The sequence below is a fragment of the Siphateles boraxobius genome, unplaced genomic scaffold, assembly GCF_051911475.1.
Source record: "Siphateles boraxobius isolate OS27281-9 unplaced genomic scaffold, OSU_SipBor_1 77, whole genome shotgun sequence".
NCBI lineage: Eukaryota > Metazoa > Chordata > Actinopteri > Cypriniformes > Leuciscidae > Siphateles > Siphateles boraxobius.
In genome coordinates, this window is record NW_027509205.1 from 4354802 (window position 1) to 4369689 (window position 14888).

At 46.5% G+C, this 14888-nt stretch overlaps 1 long non-coding RNA gene, 3 other non-coding genes and 1 pseudogene across 5 annotated transcripts in view; all 5 read left to right on the forward strand.

The window, feature by feature from the left end:
* Nucleotides 1–14888, forward strand: part of LOC143726135 (uncharacterized) — a 390493-nt gene that overhangs the window by 171013 nt on the left and 204592 nt on the right. The window lies entirely within an intron of this gene.
* LOC143727253 (U2 spliceosomal RNA) lies at nt 12096–12299 on the forward strand (annotated as a pseudogene).
* On the forward strand, nt 12731–12894 carry LOC143726611 (U1 spliceosomal RNA). Its single transcript, XR_013198851.1, has one exon. It is a non-coding gene; the product is annotated as a U1 spliceosomal RNA (small nuclear RNA).
* Nucleotides 14024–14214, forward strand: LOC143727183 (U2 spliceosomal RNA). Its single transcript, XR_013199390.1, has one exon. It is a non-coding gene; the product is annotated as a U2 spliceosomal RNA (small nuclear RNA).
* Nucleotides 14646–14809, forward strand: LOC143726613 (U1 spliceosomal RNA). The gene has a single exon (XR_013198853.1). It is a non-coding gene; the product is annotated as a U1 spliceosomal RNA (small nuclear RNA).

Here is a 14888-nt window from a genome sequence, read left to right on the forward strand (position 1 = left end):
ACCAAGGCCATGAGGAGCGTGGTGTAGAGATCCTTCCTTTGATGGTAGTCCTCCATGTGGTTCTCCTGCACCTGCCGCCACACCTTGATCATGGTGTTTCCCTCCGTGCGGTCACGCATGAGGCGAACTACTGTTTTGTCCACCCCACGCTTTGCGGTCAGCACGGCCGGAAACATGGCCCGATGAGCCTCGCTCAGCTGCTGCAATATTACATCGTCCCAGGCCAGCCACCGACCCATGGGACCACTCGCTCCACCCCTGGCAGCCTTGAGGCACGGTCCACAGGAGACCACCTCTGTTGCCATGGTGTACCAACCGGACACGTCACAGATGTGACGTACCTAAAACACACATCGGAGAGAGGGGGAGAGAGAGAGCGAGCGAGATCACACATCAGTCACAGAGCAGCATTCAGAGGCGTCTTGTATATTGCGGGTTTCAAGGCTATAAATCAGAGCATTATAATGTTTGTAGCATTTTACATTGTGAAGGTAAAATGTGCATGCTTTGATTAAAAATAATAATAACAATGTCTCAGGAATTTAAAATTCATGTTGATGGACATTTCATTTTCAGCAACATTTTGATTAACATTTCAGATTAACATTTTGATTGACAATTATTGATAAATTAAAAATGTATTTCAAGACTAACATGATACATATTAACATTATTATTGCATCATAAACTAACAATAACAATAGAAAATTGTAAATAACATTAAGAAAGTTAGTAAATGCTGTAAGAAAGTTAGTAAATGCTGTAACAAAAATATTTAATTGTTTAAAATTCCCAAAGCATTTACTCATGAAAACAAAGGGGACTTTTTCATGCATGGATGACTATTATCTAATAATTTATCTTCTACTTATGTTGCTGTAGTTAGCAGTCATATAGGAGGATGGCAGGAGGCCGATGGTGTAAGTGCGAGCACATGTTTCTGTGTGTTGTGGACACTGTGCCCCCTCTTAAAAAACAAAAATAAATAGGTACATGATGCCTCAGTCAGAATTCATGTGTGTTAAGTAGTCAATAATTATGTATGTATTACTCTAAACAAAGGTCTGAAGAGACTGAGCCTTACCCGGGTATGGTAACCAGACTTGGAGAGGTGTGTGTTGCCTCCGACCCCAGGGCCCTTATCTCCACGCGGACACTTCAGGGAGCACCGCCACACTCCGATGGGGCGCCAGAAGAAAAAACGGCCTCGGAAAAAGGCCTGTGGAGTGGGGATGCCGCCGCTAACGAAGCCGGGTGGCTCGGGGGGATAAAACCACATCCTGTCTGACTTCAGGACGCGCCGCCTTCTAATGACGCTCTTGATGTCCTTGTAGATTTGGACAGGCGTAAAGAGGCCTCTCTCGCTGTCCTCCTTCAGCCAGGGGATGTCTGCTGACGGGATGCCATGGGAGTCTTCCCACAGCCGCACCCAGCCTTCCAGCTCCACCTGCAAGATACAAGACATACAACATTCAACATTTAGTTAGGGACTTTCTGAAATGCATTAACATTGCTTGTGCATGTTATGATTTTACACTTACAGGAGAGTCACTCTGCGGCAAAGGGGTGGCAGGCGCAGGCTGGCTGTTGGAGGTCGACGGCAGTTCCTTGGGGCGAGCATCAGAGGGTGACTGACCAGGCGCTGAGGACGGGAGGAGCATCTGCTGCTCGGGACGCACACTAGAGGCAGCCTTGCTGGTGGAGTGAAGCGAGGACAGCATGGGCTTATGCTGCTTCTTGTGCTTTGCCTTCTTGCGGGTAGACAGAGGAGACTGCTCGGGACGCTCTGCAGTTGCTGGCACGCTGGTGGAGGGCGGCGGCTGTTCGGGACCCCCGGCCGACACAGGCTGGCTGGTGGACATGGGCACCTCTTGGCTCTCAAAGGTGTCGAGGGCATCCACCAAGACGGAGTCGTCCAGAACGTCATCGGACCACGACGAGTGGGAGGTGTCAGCTGCTGCTGGGGAACCTTGATTTATTAAACCTTGATTTAACACACCACACTTCTAATTTACATTATTTTTATTTACATTCCCTTGCATTTGTACATGCATACCTGTACATACCATCTGTTGTCTACTTTTTTGTATATTTTATTTAAAAAAAAACATTTTTGTATTTTGTGTATTTCTTTTTTGTAATAAATGTTTTTCATTGTTTCATTGTTTTCATTTTTCATTGAAGAGCTGGAAGTGGCGGCAGCAGGAGTGGCATCCGATGAAGGCTTCTGTGAATTACAGCTTTGTGCTCTTGAAGTTTGTCAACATAGCATGTGTAGTAACAATCACGGCTGTTTAAAAGTCACCTTAACCTACCTCTCTATCGAGAATGTACTGCCTGAAGCGCTTCAGGGATTTGATGGTGATGTCCTCCTCATTCATCACCAGCCAATGACGCACAGAGCAGTACGCCTCCTGAGCCATCTTTCGCTCGTAGTCGGTCCAAGATTGCGGGACAGCCTGAAGCAGCTTGTGCAGACTGTACCACTGCCACATCTCGATGAACGTGAACGACCTGAACCGCCCCTGCCCCGGTTTGGGTCAGATCGGGCGAAAGACCTAGGACTAGTGTGCAAAAGTAGCTTTTTCACAAAATCCCAAATACCCGAAAATCTCGCCAGTGCAACCATCGAATCCGAGGCCTGCGTCTTGTTCGGCCCGAGCCAAGGATTGCGGTGATGTAAGACACTTGGGTTTGCGACGGACGGTTCAGGAGTTACGAGGCATTTCGTACTTCTGATCGCTGCAGCGCCACCTTGGGGCCGATTGGGCCGAGCCTTGGTGATGTTGAATAACGGGCGGGTACTACCATCCCTCAAGAGTTTCAAGTCTCTACGACGTACGCTTTGGTCTGCCCGCTCACTTTTAGGGCAGAATGTTTGTTGGTCCAAAATCCCAGGTTGCACTCCAAAGTGTCGTGTTGTGCGCTCTGCTGTGATCCATTTTCGGTGTCAACAGTCAAGCTGAGCTTGTATTGCTGTGAGCTGAGCTTGTTTGTTGGCGACCTTTAGACCCTCTCGCCACGGCCCAGGTGGGCGTGGCCTTTGACGGCTCCCCCGCCTCTGCGTCATTGTGTCATCGCTTCTCGGCCTTTTGGCTAAGATCAAGTGTGCGATCGACCAGAATGGACGTTTCCAGAGAGGATGCTCCACTGCCGACCATGTTGGTGCGGCTAAAGAACACAGTACGCTTTCAGGTCAAGAAAGATGCAACAATGGATGTCAAGATACGATTTGGAAGAGATTTTGTGGTGACTGAGCTGTTAAGGGAAGTCTTCGGGATTTCAGCGTCTTTAATTTTCTGTTTGCAAGATTTTTCGACTTCTGGTTTCATGGATTTGACTTTTTTTCAATTGAGAGACTGTGCTGCCTTTTATGAAGCTTGGGAGAGGAAAAAAGATCATCAGCGTTTGAGTGGCATACAGCTTTTCCCGGCTTTTGCTCAAGATTTTCTGCCCTTAACGATCCACCTCTACAATCCTTTTGTGGAAGATGGTGATGTTTTGACCTTCTTGGCCAGGTACTGTGAGACTGTGAAAGGTGGTGAGCGGTTGAAAGATCGTTTTGGTATATGGACAGGGAAGAGAAGATACCTGGTGAAGTTGCGTGCAGACCCAGCTGTTGAAGGAGGATTAGTGCATCCGCCCGGTTCCTTCTTCATTGGTTCAAACAGGGGCTTTTTGCACTATCCAGGTCAGCCGGTGTACTGTAGGAGGTGTGGCGCACAGGGTCATGTGAAAGCAGAATGCGCAGGCCAGAGATGCCGCTTTTGTGGATCGACAGAGCACATGGCAACAGCTTGTCTGGAACCTAAGAAATGCAGTTTATGCGGAGGAGTGGACCACCTGTTCCGGGTATGCCCTAAGCGGAAAAAAACATATGCCAGAAAGAGGGACAAGATCTACAGGCTGATTTTGATGGTCTATTATCAAGTGTTCCTGTGGCGAGAGACAGCCAGGAGGCGGGCCCTTCAAATGCGGGTGTTGGTGAAGCTACTGTGAGAGTGCAGGCAGCTGAAGTAAGGAATGGAGACCTGAACCGCCCCTGCCCGTAAATGGCCCTGTCCACGTTCATCTCGAGGTGGCAGGAGACCTGTGGAAGCAGCTGCGCATACCTCAGGAGGTAGTCCTTTATCCACCGGTCATTGATGGCTCTTTTATCAGGATGCCGGCTTTCTTTGACGTGGCGATCAAGGACACTAAAATGTGACAAAGCATAATTAATTTATGAAAAACATACTGAACATAGTTGGATTCTGTCTAGTGCAACATGCTTACTATTTAATGTATCCAACGTCGTTTTCTACCAGCCATTTGAAAGTTTTCCCGTTGTATTTCCCAAACGTGATTATTAGCTGACCCAAACACTGCACCTCCGTTGTAGTGGACGTGACCAGCCGGCATCTCTCTTTAGCTGAAAACAGAAATTGTTCGGCCCTTGATAACACGCAAGCACATATTCTCTAGTGCACAAAAGTAGGTTATCATGACTGCGTTGGAATCGTAAGGTGGAAAAAACATCCCAAGGTATTACCTTTGTTATAAGCCTTCTTTTCATCCCTCAGGTCGCCGTCGTCCGTAGTTTGGCACGGTTTATACGCCTTGGCCTCCTTTGTTGCCTTAAGAAGGCATTGTTGCCTTTCCTTTGGCACACTTTTGTCGAGGATACACAATAAGGGGTCCATGTCTGGTCAATTGTCTAAAAATAAATAAAAAACAGTATACTCAAAGTGTTATAAAAACTCCAGAAGGGTAATGTTTGCAACATCTCACCTACCCCAGTGTCTATCTGATGCTGCAAGTCTTCCAAATTTAGTCTGATTGAGGGAACCTTACATGGTATGGTATATACATTCAGTGGGCAGTCCTTAAAAGTGTTGACCTTAACACAGCCTTAGAGATGACTACTAAATCTAATCATACTGTGATCATTTGAGTCAAAAAGATAATGGTCCTCCAAACAGCCTTAGAGATGAAAACTAAATGTAATCATACTGTGATCATTTGATTAATGGTCCTCCACAATTGTATACACATAACCTGTTCACAATAACTAAGTGTATGTAAACATTCACACATATAAACCCCATAGCATGATGTCATCAATTTTTGGGGCTCATATGTGTGAATGTATACATAACCTTAGTTATTGTGACCAGGTGATGTGTATACAATTGTGGAAAATGACGTTGGATACAATTAAATAGTAAGTCAAAAAGATAATGGTCCTCCACACAGCCTTAGAGATGAATACTAATTCTAATCATACTGTGATCATTTGATTAATGGTCCTCCACAATTGTATACACATAACCTGTTCACAATAACTAAGTGTATGTAAACATTCACACATATAAACCCCCCAAAATTGATGACATCATGCTTACCTTGAATGCCCAATATAGTGTAGTTCACCTTAACTTTTCATGTGATATTATATAAGCATGAAGGATCAGCAGATCGTAAACATATTCTTAAATGCGTAATCGTTTGCAGGCGTTTATTATTGTTTGCCTTGTGTGAGCTAATCGTTCTTATATGGAAATTCAGTAGTGAGCAATACAATCGAAGACAGCAATCTAACATATATAATGAATAACAAAGTAATACAATCAAAGACTTCAATCTAACATAATTATAGATTGAATGAAACGGTAATGCTAGCGTTCTCACACATCACGTAATAAACATTTAAGTATAGTCATGCGTCACGTTTGGCTTGTACTTTGACACATAATACAATCATATTTATCATTTTTTACACGATAATATATCATTGTCACTTACCTTCAAATTCTGAAAAGGTTTATTCCGATCTCCATCACCTGTTCGCTCTGATTGAAAGTCTACGCTCGCGGCTGAACGTAGACAGTTCGGCTCTCTGATTGGCCTAGAGTCTACAGTGAACGTAGACTCTGAGCCAATAACGGTTCGCCGGCTGAACGTAGACAGATCGGCTCTCTGATTGGCCTAGAGTCTACAGTGAACGTAGACTCTGGGCCAATGAGGGGCCGTAACTGTCTACGTTCAACGTAGACATTGCACTTCGCTAGAGAGAACGTCTGCGAATTCCCCAAATGTGGGAATCTCGACTGCATAATTTATGGTAGTGGGGGACTGCGTTCGCGCTCTCCCCTGGACACACTGGTTAAAAGAGCAGATTGTTCGAGTTCCTCTTCTTCTGGTAGTTAACGACCTAGGAAGTCCAGAGAATTGAACTGCAGTGGTTGATCGAGAGATGTAAAACTCTCAACCTAGGACCGGTCTGCAAAAGTAGGGCTGTTTTTTAGTGTTTTTTTTTCATCATTCTTCAAATAATCTCCATTATTCAACCAGCGCTTTGATTGGCAGCAGTGGTCCTAGAAGCAAAGTTGTTCCGAATGAGGAGTTCTATCATGTGGTATGAATACCTTGTGCATGTGTGAAAAATCACCTGACATACAGTCGCCTATGGCCGTATTCATGTTGTTGTTTTTACTGTTTACAGCGCCACCAAGTGGCCAGTCGCCACATCCCTTTTCACCTGAGCACAGGCTGAGCCCGTGCACAGGTGTACCGACTTGGGTGTAATTGTCTCATTCCGTTGGAGAGTTATGGCCATTTAAGTAAAGCCCGCCTCGCCCACTCCCAACGTTTTGGCGTCCCGTCGCCAACGTGAATCGAAATTCCGACTTTTTTCCCCATCGCTGTCGGCAATCAGACTCCAGGGAATCTTTCTGCACCGGTTTGGGTCAGATCGGGCGAAAGACCTAGGACTAGTGTGCAAAAGTAGCTTTTTCACAAAATCCCAAATACCCGAAAATCTCGCCAGTGCAACCATCGAATCCGAGGCCTGCGTCTTGTTCGGCCCGAGCCAAGGATTGCGGTGATGTAAGACACTTGGGTTTGCGACGGACGGTTCAGGAGTTACGAGGCATTTCGTACTTCTGATCGCTGCAGCGCCACCTTGGGGCCGATTGGGCCGAGCCTTGGTGATGTTGTATAACGGGCGGGTACTACCATCCCTCAAGAGTTTCAAGTCTCTACGACGTACGCTTTGGTCTGCCCGCTCACTTTTAGGGCAGAATGTTTGTTGGTCCAAAATCCCAGGTTGCACTCCAAAGTGTCGTGTTGTGCGCTCTCCTGTGATCCATTTTCGGTGTCAACAGTCAAGCTGAGCTTGTATTGCTGTGAGCTGAGCTTGTTTGTTGGCGGCCTTTAGACCCTCTCGCCACGGCCCAGGTGGGCGTGGCCTTTGACGACTCCCCCGCCTCTGCGTCATTGTGTCATCGCTTCTCGGCCTTTTGGCTAAGATCAAGTGTGCGATCGACCAGAATGGACGTTTCCAGAGAGGATGCTCCACTGCCGACCATGTTGGTGCGGCTAAAGAACACAGTACGCTTTCAGGTCAAGAAAGATGCAACAATGGATGTCAAGAAACGATTTGGAAGAGATTTTGTGGTGACTGAGCTGTTAAGGGAAGTCTTCGGGATTTCAGCGTCTTTAATTTTCTGTTTGCAAGATTTTTCGACTTCTGGTTTCATGGATTTGACTTTTTTTCAATTGAGAGACTGTGCTGCCTTTTATGAAGCTTGGGAGAGGAAAAAAGATCATCAGCGTTTGAGTGGCATACAGCTTTTCCCGGCTTTTGCTCAAGATTTTCTGCCCTTAACGATCCACCTCTACAATCCTTTTGTGGAAGATGGTGATGTTTTGACCTTCTTGGCCAGGTACTGTGAGACTGTGAAAGGTGGTGAGCGGTTGAAAGATCGTTTTGGTATATGGACAGGGAAGAGAAGATACCTGGTGAAGTTGCGTGCAGACCCAGCTGTTGAAGGAGGATTAGTGCATCCGCCCGGTTCCTTCTTCATTGGTTCAAACAGGGGCTTTTTGCACTATCCAGGTCAGCCGGTGTACTGTAGGAGGTGTGGCGCACAGGGTCATGTGAAAGCAGAATGCGCAGGCCAGAGATGCCGCTTTTGTGGATCGACAGAGCACATGGCAACAGCTTGTCTGGAACCTAAGAAATGCAGTTTATGCGGAGGAGTGGACCACCTGTTCCGGGTATGCCCTAAGCGGAAAAAAACATATGCCAGAAAGAGGGACAAGATCTACAGGCTGATTTTGATGGTCTATTATCAAGTGTTCCTGTGGCGAGAGACAGCCAGGAGGCGGGCCCTTCAAATGCGGGTGTTGGTGAAGCTACTGTGAGAGTGCAGGCAGCTGAAGTAAGGAATGGAGATGAGGTGGTAAAGAAAGGGATTGAAGAAGAGGTGGAGCTTCAGATTGGTTCTTCACAAGTATGGTCAGAGTTCGATGTGGCAGAAGTCCTGTGTGGCATTTATGAGGACAATGGACAGGGGTTGGGCGAGTCAGCGGGGGATGAAAAGGAGCTCCAGCCAATGGAAGTTACTGGACAGGGGCAACAGGACACAATGAAGCTGGGACAAGGCATGAGAAGACGGAAGCTTTTCGATCACACGACTGGTGTGAGACTTACTGAGAGAAAATGCAGTAAGGTCCAGGCTCAGGATCTGGATTTCAAACGAGCCCAGGGGGATGAGGGTGGAGGTGAGATGGACATTGTGGAGGGTTTTATAGAAGAAAGTACTGTAAAGGGAAGAAGGGGAAGTGGAGGGGTGTTGGAAAAAGTAATGTCGATTTTGCAAGAGGATGAGGGAAGAGGGAGGGAAGATGTCAATGAGGAAGGTACTGAATGGACTGAAGTTTCTGGGAAGGGAAAGTTAGGGGGAAAAAATGTTCTGAGCAAAAGGGGAGCTTGTGACATTGGGATGGGAAGCAGTCTGGTTTTCTTTTTTCCTATTAGGTGTTTTTATTTATTTTTTTTATGATATGTTTAAAGGTGGCTACCTTGAATGTAAGGGGTTTAAAAATGACACAAAGAAGGACTGCAATTTTCCTTTCTTTAAAAATGTTACCTCTTGATGTTTGTTTTTTGCAAGAATGCCATCTAAAGGACAAAAATGATATTACTGTTTTTTCTGCAGAGTGGGATATGGGGCCTTCTTTTTGGGGAGTGGGGAACGTCAAAGCGGATGGGGTGGGGATTTTATTTTATTCATGGGATTTTGTTATTGAGTCTGCTTTTGTAATCATCCCAGGGAGGATAGTGGTTGTGGATGTGAGGTGGAGAGGGATTGCTTTTCGCTTTATCAATGTTTATGCACCGAGTAATTTGGGTGACAGGGAGGGGTTTCTAGATAGCTTGAATGCTATTCTGTATACTAACAGGCTGCTAGTTTTGGGAGGGGATTTTAATGTGTCTTTGGACAATGGTTCAGGTAGTTTGCTGGCTCTTTTGACAACAGGGTTCTCGCTACGTGACTCCTTCCGAGGGGCGGGGGGGCGGGATCCCATTTTCACTTGGCAAAACAGCAGACAGGTGGGGGCACGTTTGGATTATATTTTTGTGCCGTCACACATTAAGGTGTTTAATTACACGCAAGCACCCATGTGGTGTTCAGACCACTGTATGGTGGGAGTATGGTTGGAAGTAGGAGGGGAAGAGCGGGGGAGGGGTGTGTGGAGGTTTAATACTTCCTTTTTGAGTGACAAAGCTTTTTGTACTGCGCTCTTTAATTTGGTGGCTGGATGGAAAAATTTGCAAGGTTTGTTTCAGTCACAAGGGGATTGGTGGGAGGGGTTCAAAGAGAGAGCAGCCTTTTTCTGCCGTAATTGGGGAAGGGAGAAGGCTAGAAGAAAGCAGGGAAAAATAAGCAAGTGGTCAGAAGAGCTTCAAGCTCTTTGGACAGAAGGTGCATTAGGGTCAGCTGAGGGATGGGCCAGGGCTAGAGAATTGCAGGACGACTTAAAAAAACATTTTTGGGAAGAGGCTAAGTCCTTCTTGCAAGGGTCAAGTGTCCAAAAACGACTCTATGATGAAAAGCCAACCAGTTTTTTCTTTGCCACGGTGCGAGCCAGACAAAGGAAAAGTTACATAGAGGGTCTGAGGGGTCAAGGGGAGGTGCAAACTTCGGTAAAGGGGATGCTGGATGTAGCTGAGGGTTTTTATAGGAATTTATTTAGTAACAGAACTCCTTCAGTTACAGCATATGAGGAGTTTTTGGAGGTCTTGGAAGGGGGTTTAGAGGAAGAAGAGAGAGCCGCGCTAGAAGGGCCTCTGACTTTACAAGAAGTTGGCTCGGCGGTGTCTTCTCTTAAAAAAGGCACGTCTCCGGGATGTGATGGCCTTCCGGCTGCTTTTTATGAGATGGTTTTGCCGTGGATAGGAAATGAACTTGTGGGAGTGTACGAGGAATGCCTTAGAAGAGGTGAGATGGTAGCGACAATGAGAACAGGGCTGGTGTCGTTACTGTATAAGAAAGGGTTGAAGGAAGAATTGGGGAATTGGAGGCCAATTACCTTACTAACTACTGATTACAAAATTCTGGCCAAAGTTCTGACAGTAAGGCTGAAAAGGGTTATAGGGTCGGTTGTTCAGGCAGATCAGACATGTGGGGTCCCAGGCAGGTCAATATCTTTGAATTTGGCTCTAGTCAGAGACATAATTAGTTGGGCAGAACAACGTCAGCTTCCTTTAGCTATCTTGAGTTTAGACCAGGAGAAGGCTTTTGACAGGGTTAGTCATACCTTCCTTGAAGCCATATTGAAGCAGTTGGGGTTTGGGACAGTCTTCAGGGCTTGGGTTAAATTGCTCTACAGTAAGGCTTTTAGTAGAATAGGGATAAATGGTCATTTTTCAGAAAAGGTGGAGCAGCTAGGGGGAGTAAGGCAGGGGCGCCCTTCGTCTCCCCTGCTTTATGTTTTGTCTTTGGAACCTCTGCTGGCGGCACTGAGAACAGCGCCTTCTTTCAGAGGCGTTCATTTGCCTGGAGGAGGGGGAATATGTGCCAAAGTGGTCAGATTCTTTAGACGGAATAGTGCAAAGGAGAATTGGGAGGCAAGATTGAAGGTAGTCCAGGCGAAGATAGTGAGGTGGAACTCAAGGGGGCTATCCTTGTGGGGTAGGTTAGAGGTGGTCAAGGCTGACCTTCTCCCTAGCTTGAATTACTTGGCCTATGTGTTTCCTGTTCCCTTTTGGTATGGGAGAAAGTTAGAAAAGCTGGTTTTCTCTTTTCTGTGGAAGAATAGCACTGAAATGGTGGCTAGGTTGCAGATGTATCGTCTGGTGAGGGATGGAGGGAGGGGGGTCCCATGCATTCCGTTGAAGATGGAGGCTATCTTCTGTTCCTTCACGGCTTGCATGGCATCCCAAGAGACAGTGCATAAGGCTAGGTTTTTAGCCCAGTTCTGGCTGGCTTTTCCTTTGAGGTCTTTGGGAAATTGGAGGGTTACAATGCCCTGGTCGACAAATAGGCCAGAGCAGTATAAGAAAGTGGCAGATTTCATTGCTCGTAAGCCTTGGTGTCTAGAACAGTCCCTTATTTTAGAGCACAAAAAACTGTACTATAGACTGAGAGAGGAGTTAGTGGAAGGTGTAGAGAAATCAGTTTCACCATATGGAGTGAGTTGGACTTTGTTGCAACCATCATATCTAACTGGTTTTTGTAAAGATCTAAACTGGTTAACAGCACTGGGCCGGTTACCAGTAAGAGAAAGATTATATAGACATGGTTCAGGTAGGTCTCCGAAGTGCCCAATTGGTTGTAGTCAAGATGAGACTGTTGAGCACGTCTTTTGGACATGTCCTGGGGCCGGTGCGTTTTGGAGGTTAGTAATGCGATGGTGGGATAGATGGGGAGGGCCGATAGTTTCAAGGAATCTGGTGATATATGGGGTGGGTTTAGAAGGTTTTGTAAAAGAACGTAGGAGAATAATTTGGAGTACGATTTCTGAGGGGAAACATGTTCTTTGGGAATCGAGAACTGTGTGTTTGAGGAAGCAGATTCCTCGGATGGAGCCAAAGAGGTTATTTTTAAGTTTACTTGGGAAAATGTCAGCAGAGGTTAAAGCTTACAAAGTGTGTTATGGTGAAGAGGTGACTAGGAGGGTATGGAGAGGGTTGCAGAGGATCGGAGTGGGGTAAAGGGAGAGTTTTTCTGTTTTTGTTTTTTTTTGTTTTTTGTTTTTCAATAGTCTTTACATCATGGAATGTAAAAAAGAGAAATTATGCTGTATTAATATTGAGTGATATTGCTGTAACATATGGTTTTGGTGTAAATAAAAAAAAAATAATAATAATAATAATATCTGTTCTTATCAGTTTAATATCTGATACGTGCCCTACCCGGGCACCATATATTAAATTGATTTTTGGAACTGGGAGATGGAACAGGGGCTTGCTCCGTCCACTCCACGCATCGACCCGGTATTGCAGTACTTCTGGGAACGGTGCACCCCCAAAAACTGTGTTCAATGAAAGAGATGTTTTAGTCTTGTGTGGCAGCAGGTGTTAATGGAAGTAACGTATATTGCTGTGTATGGGTGCTTTAAAGGTGTTGTAGGTGATCATATGCTATACAGGTAATGGTGGTGTGAGAGGGGAAAAAAAACAACAACTCTGTTCTTATCTCGTTTAACATCTGATTCGTCCACTATCCGTTGACCGCGTATGAAATTGATTTTTGGCTCATGGATCCGGAGCATGAAAACAACATCATCCACAACAACAGCAAAAGAGCCCGACTCTGCAGGTTTTTGATGTCTCTCTCTTATCTCTTGGAGTTTTTACGAATGAGCTGATGAGTTGAATCAGGTGTGTGTTTGATTGTCCGACCGTTGGTGAGGATTGCGGAGAGGGACACGGTGCCTCTGACGGGAGGCCTGGGAATTCATACTTACCTGGCAGGGGAGACACCATGATCAGGAAGGTGGTTCACCCAGGGCGAGGCTCGGCCATTGCACTCCGGTTGTGCTGACCCCTGCGAATTCCCCAAATGTGGGAATCTCGACTGCATAATTTATGGTAGTGGGGGACTGCGTTCGCGCTCTCCCCTGGACACACTGGTTAAAAGAGCAGATTGTTCGAGTTCCTCTTCTTCTGGTAGTTAACGACCTAGGAAGTCCAGAGAATTGAACTGCAGTGGTTGATCGAGAGATGTAAAACTCTCAACCTAGGACCGGTCTGCAAAAGTAGGGCTGTTTTTTAGTGTTTTTTTTTCATCATTCTTCAAATAATCTCAATTATTCAACCAGCGTTTTGATTGGCAGCAGTGGTCCTAGAAGCAAAGTTGTTCCGAATGAGGAGTTCTATCATGTGGTATGAATACCTTGTGCATGTGTGAAAAATCACCTGACATACAGTCGCCTATGGCCGTATTCATGTTGTTGTTTTTACTGTTTACAGCGCCACCAAGTGGCCAGTCGCCACATCCCTTTTCACCTGAGCACAGGCTGAGCCCGTGCACAGGTGTACCGACTTGGGTGTAATTGTCTCATTCCGTTGGAGAGTTATGGCCATTTAAGTAAAGCCCGCCTCGCCCACTCCCAACGTTTTGGCGTCCCGTCGCCAACGTGAATCGAAATTCCGACTTTTTTCCCCATCGCTGTCGGCAATCAGACTCCAGGGAATCTTTCTGCACCGGTTTGGGTCAGATCGGGCGAAAGACCTAGGACTAGTGTGCAAAAGTAGCTTTTTCACAAAATCCCAAATACCCGAAAATCTCGCCAGCGCAACCATCAAATCCGAGGCCTGCGTCTTGTTCGGCCCGAGCCAAGGATTCCGGTGATGTAAGACACTTGGGTCTGCGACGGACGGTTCAGGAGTTACGAGGCATTTCGTACTTCTGATCGCTGCAGCGCCACCTTGGGGCCGATTGGGCCGAGCGTTGGTGATGTTGTAGACCGGGCGGGTACTACCATCCCTCAAGAGTTTCAAGACTCTACGACGTACGCTTTGGTCTGCCCGCTCACTTTTAGGGCAGAATGTTTGTTGGTCCAAAATCCCAGGTTGCACTCCAAAGTGTCGTGTTGTGCGCTCTGCTGTGATCCATTTTCGGTGTCAACAGTCAAGCTGAGCTTGTATTGCTGTGAGCTGAGCTTGTTTGTGGGCGACCTTTAGACCCTCTCGCTACGGCCCAGGTGGGCGCGGCCTTTGACGGCTTCCCCGCCTCTGCGTCATTGTGTCATCGCTTCTCGGCCTTTTGGCTAAGATCAAGTGTAGTATCTGTTCTTATCAGTTTAATATCTGATACGTGCCCTACCCGGGCACCATATATTAAATTGTTTTTTGGAACTGGGAGATGGAACAGGGGCTTGCTCCGTCCACTCCACGCATCGACCCGGTATTGCAGTACTTCTGGGAACGGTGCACCCCCAAAAACTGTGTTCAATGAAAGAGATGTTTTAGTCTTGTGTGGCAGCAGGTGTTAATGGAAGTAACGTATATTGCTGTGTATGGGTGCTTTAAAGGTGTTGTAGGTGATCATATGCTATACAGGTAATGGTGGTGTGAGAGGGAAAAAAAAACAACAACTCTGTTCTTATCTCGTTTAACATCTGATTCGTCCACTATCCGGTGACCGCGTATGAAATTGATTTTTGGCTCATGGATCCGGAGCATGAAAACAACATCATCCACAACAACAGCAAAAGAGCCCGACTCTGCAGGTTTTTGATGTCTCTCTCTTATCTCTTGGAGTTTTTACGAATGAGCTGATGAGTTGAATCAGGTGTGTGTTTGATTGTCCGACCGTTGGTGAGGATTGCGGAGAGGGACACGGTGCCTCTGACGGGAGGCCTGGGAATTCATACTTACCTGGCAGGGGAGACACCATGATCAGGAAGGTGGTTCACCCAGGGCGAGGCTCGGCCATTGCACTCCGGTTGTGCTGACCCCTGCGAATTCCCCAAATGTGGGAATCTCGACTGCATAATTTATGGTAGTGGGGGACTGCGTTCGCGCTCTCCCCTGGACACACTGGTTAAAAGAGCAGATTGTTCGAGTTCCTCTTCTTCTGGTAGTTAACGACCTAGGAAGTCCAGAGAATTGA